Here is a 12,391-nt window from a genome sequence, read left to right as displayed (position 1 = left end):
GACAGATTATTTGAGGACCTGGATCATGTGAGGACAGAAAGTCATTATGGGGGCTTCAAAGAAGAGCTGATGTAGCGTTGTTAGTTTCCCTTCTCTGAACAGATCACACAGACAGAACTGGGGCTTTGAGACAATGCTTTTCCTCTACTTAGGGTTCCAGACAGGAAGAAACAGATCTGGGGCTGGCTACCGCTCTCATGTTAATCTTCCAAACAGATTTGACATGATATCCCGCTTACATTGGGCTCCAGACAGAGAATGGGGCTAGGCTACCGCTCTCAGTTATCCTTTCTGTGGGGCCGGACAGAGAGTGTACATTGGGGCTAGCACCGTTCTCATGTTAGTCTCTCCCTTCTCTATGGGCTCAACAGAGCCAGACAGGGTCTGGGCATTTACCAAGTCTTCCCTTCTCTGTGGGGCTCCGGACAAGACAGACAGATCTGGGGCTACACCGCTATGTTAGTCTATCCCTTCTCTGTGGGGCTACATTGAGACCGCTCTCATGTTAGTCTTCCCTTCTCAGTACAGAGACAGACAGATCTGGGGCTAGGCACCGCCTCATTTAGTCTATCCTTGGGGCTACAGAGACAGACAGATCTGGGGCTAGGCTGATGTTATTCCCGTGGGGCTCCGGAGATATAGATAGGCACTATTAGTCTCTCCTTCTGTGGGGCTACAGAGACAGACAGACAGATCTGGGCTAGAGCTACAATGTTAGTCTTCCCTCCTGTGATATGAGACAGACAATTGAGGCACCTGTTAGAGACCAGAGACAGACAGATCTGGGGCTAGGCTAACCGACATTTAGTCTATTGTGGGGCTCCGGACATGGACAGACAGATCTGAGGCTACTACCGCTTCAGTTAGTCTTCCTTACAGATACAGACAGACAGATCTGGGGCTAGGCTACCGCTCTCATGTTAGATATTTCATGGGGCTCCGACAATACCGCTCTCATGTTAGTCCTCCTCCTGTGGGGCTCCAGACAGTGACAGACAGGTATGGGGCTAGCTACCGTAATTTAGTCTTCCCTTCTCTGTATGAGACAGTAGATCTGGGCTAGGCTACCGTTCATGTTATCTTCCCTTCTCTATGGGGCTCCATAGGCTACCGCTCTATGTTAGTCTTCCTTCTGTGCTCCAGACAGACAGATCTGGGGCTAGCCACTAGATGTTAGTCTATAGACAGATCTGGGGCTAGGGCACTCTCATGTAGTCCTCCCTTTCATGTGGGGCTCCGGACAGAGACAGACAGATCTGGGGCATGCTAATTCATGTTATCCTCCCTTCTCTGTGGGCCCGGACAGAGACAGACAGATCTGGGGCTAGGCTACCGCTTATCCTCCCTTCTCTGTGGGGCTCCGGACAGAGACAGACAGATTGGGGCTAGGCTTATCCTCCCTTCTGTGATCCGGATATAAATGTTACTCTCCCTTATTCACAGACAGATTATAAACGCTATTATCCTCCTTCTGATAAATGGGGCTAGCTACCGCTCATTATCCACCCTTCTCTGTGATATATAACACTATTATCCTGATACATGTTAGCTTTCCATTATCCACCATGACATATAACACTATTAGGCTCCTGATACATGTAGTCTTTCCATTATCCACCAGAGACATATAACAGATCTTATCCTGATACTGTAGCTTTCCATTATCCACCATGATATATAACAGACAGATTATCCACCTGATACCAGCTATTATCCTGTACTAGTCTTCCCTTCTCTTATCCACAGAGACAGACAGATATATAACACACTATCCACTTCCTTCTGGGGTATAGAGACAGACAGACAGATCCTGATACTGTAGTCTCCCTTCCATTATCCACAGTGATATATAACAGATCTGGGGCTAGGCTACATTAGTCTTCCCTTCTCTGTGGGCCGGATATATAGACAGACAGACAGATCTGGGGCTTTCTCATTATCCACCGTGGGGCTATATAACAGACAGATCTTATCCTGATACTGTAGCTTTCCATTATCCACCATAGACAGATCTGGGGCTAGGGCTACCGCTCTCATGTTATATAACCTTTATCCACCGTGATATATAACACAGATCTATCCTGATACATGTAGCTTTCCATTATCCAGATCTGGGGCCACCGTGATATATAACACTATTATCCTGATACTGTAGCTACCCATTCCATGTATCCCCCTCAGTGGGCTCCGGATATAGAACAGACAGATTATCCTGATACTGTTAGCTCTCCATTATCCACCATGATATATAACAGATTATCCACTCTCTCATGTTAGCTCTCCCTTCTCTTATCCGGACCAGACAGATATATAACACTATTATCCTGATACTGTAGCTTTCCATTATCCACCATGATATATAACACCATTATCCTGATACTGTAGCTTTCTCTGTATCCACCAGACAGATATATAACTACCGCTATGTATCCACTTCTCTGTGGGGCCCGGACAGAGAAGACAGACAGATTATCCACCATGATATATAACACTATTATCCTGATACTGTAGCTTTCTCATGTTATCCCCTTCTCTGTGGGGCTATATAACACAGATTATCCTGATACTGTTAGCTTTCCATTATCCACCAGACAGATATATAACACCATTATCCTCCCTTCTGATACTGTAGCTTTCCATTAGTCCACCGTGATATATAACACAGATCCTGGGGCTACTGTAGCTTTCATTATCCACCGTGATATATACAGACACTATTATCCTGATATGTTAGTCTTCCCTCTCTCTGTTATCCACCGTGATATATAACACCGACAGACATGACAGACAGACAGACAGACAGACAGAAGACAGACAGATCTGGGGCTAGGGCTACCGCTCTCATGTTAGTCTCCCTTCTCTGTATCCGGACAGAGACAGACAACACTATTATCCTGATACATGTTAGTCTTCCCATTATCCACCATGATATATAACAGATCTTATCCACCATGATATATAACACTTCTCTGTCCCGGACAGAAAGACAGACAGATCTGGGCCTGATACCGCTCATGTAGTCTTCCTTCTCTGTGGGCTCCGGACAGAGATATATAGACAGATCTTATCCACTCATGTTAGTCTAACACTATTATCCTGATAGAGACAGTAGGTCTGGGGGCTGTCCATGTATCCACCTGTGGGGCTCCAGACATAGACAGACAGATCTATCCTGTTTAGTCTTACTTCTAGAGACAGACAGATCTGTGGCTAGGCTACCGCTTATCCCCTTCTCTGTGGGGCTCCAGACAGAGACAGACAGATCTGGGGCTAGGCTACCGCTACAGAGACAGACAGATCTGGGGCTAGGCTAACTCTCATGTTAGTCTTCCTTATCCTGACAGAGACAGACAGATCTGTGGCTTTCATTATCCACCCTTCTGTGGGGCTCCGGACAGATAACAGACAGATCCTGATACAGTCTTCCCTCCTGTGGGCTCCACCAGTGATATATAACTACTATTATCCCCTTCTCTGTGGGGCTCCGGACAGAGACAGACAGATCTGGGGCTAGGCTACCGCTCTCATGTTAGTCTTCCTTCTCTGTGGGGCTATATAACACCAGATCTGGGGCTAGGCTACCGTCTCATGTTATCTTCCCTACACAGCTACCGCTCTCATTTAGTCCACCTTCTCTGTGATATACAGAGACAGACAGATCTGACAGACTAGACTAGCTCTCATTAGTCTTCACAGACAGGGGCCCAGGACAGAGACAGACAGATCTGGGGCTGTAGCTTTCCATGTTAGTCTTCCCTTCTCTGTGATATATAGACAGACAGATCTGGGGCTATCCTGCTACATGTTAGTCTTCCTCTCTGTGGGGCTCCACAGAGACAGACAGATCTGGGGCTAGGCTACCGCTCTCATGTTAGTCTTCCCTTCTGTGGGGCTCTGGACAGAGACAGACAGATCTGGGGGCTAGGGCTACCGCTTCATGTTAGTCTTCCCCTCTGTGGGGCTATAGAGACAGACAGATCTGGGGCTAGGCTACCGCTCTCATGTTAGTCTTCCCCTTCTGTGGGGCTCCAGATAGATAACAGATCTGGGGCTATCCTGCTCTCATGTTAGTCTTCCCTTCTCTGTGGGCTCCGGACAGAGACAGATAACAGATCTGGGGCTAGGCTACCTGATACTTTAGTCTTCCTTCTCTGTGGGGCCACAGAGACAGACAGACAGACAGACAGTGACAGACAGACCTTCTGTGGGCTATAACACTACCAGATCTGGGGCTAGCTACCGCTCTCATGTTAGTCCCCTTCTCTGTGGGGCTCCGGACAGAACAGACAGACAGATCTGGGGCTAGCTCTCATTTAGTCCACCCTTCTCTGTGGGGGCTCCGGACAGATAACAGACAGATCTGGGGCTAGGCTACCGCTCTCATGTTAGTCTATTATCTCACAGTGATATATAGACACTATTATCCTGATACTGTGGGGCTCCGGACAGAGACAGACAGACAGATCTGGGGCTAGGCTACCACTCTCATGTTAGTCTTCCTTCTGTGGGCTCCAGACAGAGACAGACAGATCTGGGGCCAGGGCTACTGTGTCTTTCCAGTGGGGCTCCGGACCAGAAGATAGACAGATCTGGGGCTAGGCTACCGCTCTCATGTTAGTCTCTCTGTGGGGCCCAGACAGAGACAGACAGATCTATAACTACCACTCTCATGTTAGTCTTCCCTTCTCTGTGGGGCTCCGGACAGAGACAGACAGATCTGGGGCTAGGCTACCGCTCTCATGTTAGTCTTCCTTCTCTGTGGGGCTCCGGACAGAGACAGACAACACTCTGGGGCTATACCGCTCTCATGTTAGTCTCTCCCTTCTCATATCCGGACAGAGACAGACAGATAACACTCTCATGTTAGTCTTCCCCTCTGTGGGCTACAGAGACAGACAGATCTGGGGCTAGGCTACCCTCTCATGTTAGTCTTCCCTTCTCTGTGGGGCCCGGAATCCGCGAACATGTGATGTTAGTCTTCCTTCTCTGTGGGGCCCGATAGAGACAGTACAGATCTTAGGGCTCCATGTTATCCACCGTGTGGGGCTATACAGACAGACAGATCTGGGGCTATACCTGCTCTCATGTTAGTCTTCCCTTCTCTGTGGGGCCACCAATGATATAGACAGACTGGGGCTATCCTGATACTGTAGCTTTCATTATCCGGACAGAGACAGACAGATCTGGGGCTAACTACCGCTCTCATGTTATCCCCTTCTCTGTGGGGCTCCACAGAGACAGACAGATCTGGGGCTAGGCTACCGCTCCATGTTAACTTCTCTGTGGGGCTCCGGACATATAGACAGATCTGGGGCTAGGCTACCGCTCTCATGTTAGTCTTCCCTTCTCTGTGATATAGAGACAGACAGATCTGGGGCTAGGCTACCGCTCCATGTTAGTCTCCCTTCTCTGTGATATATAGACAGACAGACAGATCTGGGGCTAGGCTACCGCTCTCATGTTATCCACCCTTCTCTGTGGGGCTCCGGACAGATACAGACACTATCTGGGGCTATACCGATACATGTTAGTCTTCCCCATTATCCACCGGACAGATATATACACACAGATTATCTACCGCTGATACTGACAGATCTGTAGCTACCGCTCTCATTTATCTTCCCTTCTCTGTGATATATAACACAGATTATCCTGATACCGCTCTCATGTTAGTCTTCCCTCCATTATCCACAGAGATATATAACACTATTATCCTGATACTGTAGCTTCCCTCATTATCCGGACAGAGACAGACAGACAGATCTGGGGCTAGGCTACCTCTCATTTTAGTCTCCTTTATAATCACCATGACATATATAACACTCTCAGATGATCCTGATACAGACAGAGACAGACACCATCTGGGGCTGATCCACCGTGATATGATAACACTATTATCCTGATAGGACAGACAGAGACCTTCCATTATCCACCATGAAATATAACACCATTATACACCGTGATATATAACACTATTATATTCTGGGATTCTCTGTAGCAAGTTTCCTATTATCAAGACAGATTTGACATGATATATAACATTTGTATCCTGATAACTGTAGTTCTGTTATTATCTCACTGTCATGATATAAAAGACACTATTATTTGCCTATACTTTTGTCTTTCTATAACAGAGATATCCACCATGATATATAACACTTTATTCTGAGATAAACAAAACAGCTTGAAGAAATGACAGGAATTATCCATATGAGATATAGTAACACTATTATCCTGATACTAGCTTTCCATTATCCACCTGTGATATATAACACTTTATTCTGATACTGTAGCTTTCTTTAAAAGATCCACCATGATATTAACACCGTTAAACAGATGACTTTATTAACTATACTATTATCTCTTGGAGCCATTCAAAGAACCGTGATAACATAACAATACTGTGGTCCCATTTTATCCAGTGATACTGAAGAAATGCCATTTTCAATTATCCATGTGATATATAACAGGATTATCCACCGTGATATATAACACTATTATCCTGATACTGTAGCTTTACAAAGCATACATGAAATCCACCGTGAATATATAACACCATTAAGTCCACGATGTATTCTAATATAACACTATTATCCTGACATTGATACTCAGATATGACTGCTTTCCATTATCCAGACCATGATATATAACACTTTATCCTGATACTGTCAGCTTATCCATTATCCACCTGTGATATATAACACTATTATCCATACTGTAGACACTGTCCAATCCACCATATATATAACACTATTATAAATGTCTGGTACTGAGCTGTAAACCCTCTATTATCCATCATGATATATACACTACCATTATGGTGCTGATACTGTAGCTTTCCATTATCCACCATGATATATAACACTATTATCCATATCGCTGATACTGTAGCTTGGGTCCATGTATCCACCATGATATATAAAGTCACTATTATCCTCATACTGTAGCTTATCCATTATCCACCACCCTCCTATATAACACTATTATCCTGATACTGTAGCTTTCCATTATCCACCGTGATATATAACACTATTACCAGTGATATATAACTTTCCATTATACCATGATATTTAAATGTGCCATTATCCACCGTGATATATAACACTATTATCCTGATACTGTAGCTTTCCATTATCCACCGTGATATATAACACTATTATCCTGATACTGTAGCTTTCCATTATCCACCGTGATATATAACACTATTATCCTGATACTGTAGCTTTCCATTATCCACCGTGATATATAACACCATTATCCACCATGATATTATCCTGATACTGTAGCTTTCCATTATCCACCGTGATATATAACACCGTTATACACCGTGATATAAACACTATTATCCTGATACTGTAGCTTTCCATTATCCACCGTGATATATAACACCATTATATATAACACTGATCCTGATACTGTAGCTTTCCATTATCCACCGTGATATATAACACTATTAGCTTATTATCCACCATGATATATAACACTATTATCCTGATACTGTAGCTGTCCATTATCCACCATGATATATAACACTATTATCCTGATACTGTAGCTTTCCATATATCCACCATGATATATAACACTATTATCCTGATACTGTAGCTTTCCATTATCCACCATGATATATAACATATTATCCTGATACTGTAGCTTTCCATTATCCACCGTGATATATATACACTGATCCTGATACTGTAGCTGGGATTATCCACCATGATATATAACACCTATTATCCACCGTGATATATAACACTATTATCCTGATACTGTAGCTTTCCATTATCCACGCATGATATCCTGATACTGTAGCTTCCATTATCACCATGATATATAACACCATTATCCACCGTGATACTGTAGCTTTCATTATCCACCGTGATATATAAACACTATTATCCTGATACTGTAGCTTTCCATTATCCACCGTGATATATAACACTATTATCCTGATACTGTAGCTGTCCATTATCCACCATGATATATAACACCATTATCCTGATACTGTAGCTTTCCATTATCCACCGTGATATATAACACTATTATCCTGATACTGTGGCTTTCCATTATCCACCATGATATATAACACCCTGTTATCCACCGTGATATATAACACTATTATCCTGATACTGTAGCTTTCCATTATCCACCGTGATATATAACACTATTATCCTGATACTGTAACTTTCCATTATCCACCGTGATATATAACACCATTATCCACCATGATATATAACACTATTATCCTGATACTGTAGCTTTCCATTATCCACCATGATATATAACACCACCACCGTGATATATAACACTATTATCCTGATACTGTAGCTTTCCATTATCCACCGTGATATATAACACTATTATCCTGATACTGTAGCTGTCCATTATCCACCATGATATATAACACATCCTGATACTGTATCACCACCGTGTGGATATATAACACTATTATCCTGATACTGTAGCTGTCCATTATCCACCATGATATATAACACCATTATCCTGATACTGTAGCTTTCCATTATCCACCGTGATATATAACACTATTATCCTGATACTGTAGCTTTCCATTATCCACCATGATATATAACACCATTATCCTGATACTGTAGCTTTCCATTATCCACCGTGATATATAACACTATTATCCTGATACTGTAGCTTTCCATTATCCACAGTGATATATAACACTATTATCACTGATATAACACTATCCTGGAACTGTATCTTCCCATTATCCACCGTTATATTTAACATTTATCCACGTGATATATAACACTATTATCCTGATACTGAGCTTTCCATTATCCACCGTGATATATAACAAAATCCTATTATCCACCATGATATATAACACTATTATCCTTTTCTGTGATAATAACACAGTATCCTGATACAGCTTTCCATTATCCACCATGATATATAACACTATTATCCTGATACTGTAGTTTACCTGATATATAACCCATTATCCACTGTGATATATAACACTATTATCCTGATACTGTAGCTGATTATCCACCATGATATATAACCCTATTATCCACCGTGATATAAACACCATTATCAATAATAAAACACCATTATCCTGATACCGTAGCTTTCCATTATCCAAAACAAACAACACTATTATCCCTAGAGCCTGATACTGTAGCTTTCCATTATCCACTGTGATATAACACTATTATCCTGATACTGTAGTTTCCATTATCACCGTGATATATAACACTATTATCCACCTGATATATAACACCATTATCCACCGTGATATATAACACTATTATCCTGATACTGTAGTTTTCCATTATCCACCGTGATATATAACACTATTATCAACTGTGATATGTAAACATATTATCCACTGTGATATATAACACCAATTTCCACCATGATATATAACACTATTATCCTGATACTGTAGCTTTACATTATCCACTGTGATATATAACACCGTTATACACCGTGATATAACACTTATCCTGATACTGCTTTCATTATCCACCGTGATATATAACACTTATCCTGATACTGTAGCTGTTATTATCCACCATGATATATAACACTTATCCTGATACTGTAGTGTTCATTATCACCGTGATATATAACACTATTATCCTGACACTGTAGCTTTCCATTATCCACCGTGATATATAACACCGTTATACACCGTGATATATAACATGTCCTGATAACTGTGTTTTATTATCACCGTGGATATTGGAAAGCTATTATCACCGAATATATAACACTATTATCCTGATAATGTAGCTTTCCATTATCATGAATATAACACTATTATCCACCAGATAATATCCTGACACTATTATCACTGGTGGATATAACACTTATTATCACTGATACTGGAAAGCTTTCCATTATCCACCATGATTATATAACACTATTATCCTGATACACTAGCTTTCCATTATCACTGTGATATATAACACTATTATCCTGATACTGTAGCTTATTATCCACCAATGGATAATGATATATCAACCCTATTATATCATGGTGGATAATAGTGTCATTATCACACTGGATAATGGAAAGCTACATTATCCTGAACTAGCTTTCCATTATCACTGTGATAAAACACTATTATCCTGATACTGGATAGCTTTCCATTATCCATGGTGATATAACACTATTATTGATACTGTAGTCCATGGTGGATAATAGTGTTATAAACCATTATCTGGATATATGTTATATATCCTGATACTGTAAAGCTACAGTATCATTGAATAATACACTTATATCAAAAACTGGTGGATAATAGTGTCATTTATCACACTGGATAATGGAAAGCTACAAGTATCAGAATAATAGTGTTATATATCCACTGGTGGATAATAGTAACATATATCACATGGTGGATAATAACACTATATATCACGGTGGATATGGAAAGCCAGTATCAGTGAATATATACACTTATATCATGGTGGATAATAACACCATTTATCACAGTGGATAATGGAAAGCTACAGTATCAGAATAATTATATATATATATCATGGAACAATACACTGGATAATAGTGTTATATATCATGGTGATAATAGTGTTATATATCACGGTGGATAATTCACTATTATCCATCGCGCTAATAATATATCATGGTGGATATATAGTGTTATTATCACAGTGGATAATGGAAAGCTACAGTATCATATCTGGTGGATAATATATCCACGGTGTATATGGTATATATATCATGGTGGATATATGGTGAAACAGATCACCGTGATAATACAGTATCACTTATTATCACGGTGGATAATGGTGCAAGTATATCAACTGTATCAGATAATAGTGTTATTATCACAGTGGATAATGTGTTAATATCACCAGTATCAGTGATAATAGTGTTATATCACGGTGGATAATGGTGCACAGTATCATATATCATGTGATAATATATATTATCCACCGTGTTATATATCATTTATCACAGTGGATAACAGTGGATAATGGAAAGCTACAGTATCAGAATAATACACTTATATCACGGTGGATAATGGTGCAATATATCATGCTGGATAATAGTGTTATTACACCATTATCCACCGTGATATATAACACCATTATCCACCGTGATATATAACACCATTATCCACCGCAATATAACAGTGTATTATTCTGATACTGTACCTTTCCAAAAAGGAAAGCCCAAACATCCATTTGATCAGATTTCAAATTGAAAGGAACCAGTTGTGAGACATTGTAGCATATCCACTAGCTTTATTATTCATTAAAAAGATATCACAATCAAAGATGTATTAGATGTAGACATTTTAAGCACCCATTTCAAAATGCACAAGAAGCATGAAATGCAGTTTAAGGCAGGATTTTCTTTTGGGTAGTTAAAACTGGAAGCTTATGGTGGTTAATGTTTCATCTTCAGATTTCGGAGTATTATAGGATCTTGGTTGGATCATGATGGCGATCACTTCTTCAATGCTGCAGTCATCTCAGGAACAGCCGACAAGTACAAACAGTTCTCATACCCCTGACAGTTTCATTGGCAACAACGACAAAAGACACATCCATTGTCTTTGACTGTTATCTGAAATCAGTGTATGTAAACACAGGTAAGATGAGAACTATTGTCACAGTTCTGGACCTGCCTGTTATTATTATCTCTACTTACCCATCACTTCAGCAGAATATTACTAACTTAAACACCTCGTCACCAACACCGGCCGATCACACGCAACGACACTGGTTAATAAATGATGAGCCAAACAAATGGAAAAAGCCACTAGGCTTTCACTCCTCACAAAGGGTCCCTCTTGAAGAGTCTGGCAAAGCTTGGGCACTGGATCTGGATCTGCCACCTCCGTCTTTATGCCTAAACTAGAGGGTAGAAATGCTGCCTGGAACCCTGTGGCGTTGAGCCCTGCCAAAGTTACCTGAACATGTCAATTTGGAGTGAATAGGAACACAGAATCGATATGAAAGCCAACACCAGGCAGTCCCCTTAGTTTAACTATCAGGTGGTTCCTGTTAAGGTTGAGGAGTGGAAGTTACTCTCTGAGCAGGAGGTCCTCTCATGAACTATCCACTGATACATTCACGAGTTCAATAATTCAGTACATCTGCTTTTTCATTAGGTGGAGTAATATACCAGGTTTGGATTCAGGCACTCAACAGAGAAATGTTTACAGTCGGAGAGAGTAAGAACTCAACTGCATATTCATTTAAACATGATTTCACTCAGTGTTATTTTAGGCTAATCCCAGAAACCTAGTTAACAGATTGTAACTGAATAAGGCACAACTCAGTAAGCCATAATGTCTCTAGAAGTTTTGCTTTCTGAGATTAAACAACTGAATAATATGCAAATGTATGAGAGGGAAAACCAGACATTAACATTGCCTTTAAAACAG

The sequence above is a fragment of the Oncorhynchus keta genome, unplaced genomic scaffold, assembly GCF_023373465.1.
Source record: "Oncorhynchus keta strain PuntledgeMale-10-30-2019 unplaced genomic scaffold, Oket_V2 Un_scaffold_5444_pilon_pilon, whole genome shotgun sequence".
NCBI lineage: Eukaryota > Metazoa > Chordata > Actinopteri > Salmoniformes > Salmonidae > Oncorhynchus > Oncorhynchus keta.
Note: the sequence above shows the minus strand (reverse complement) of the source record.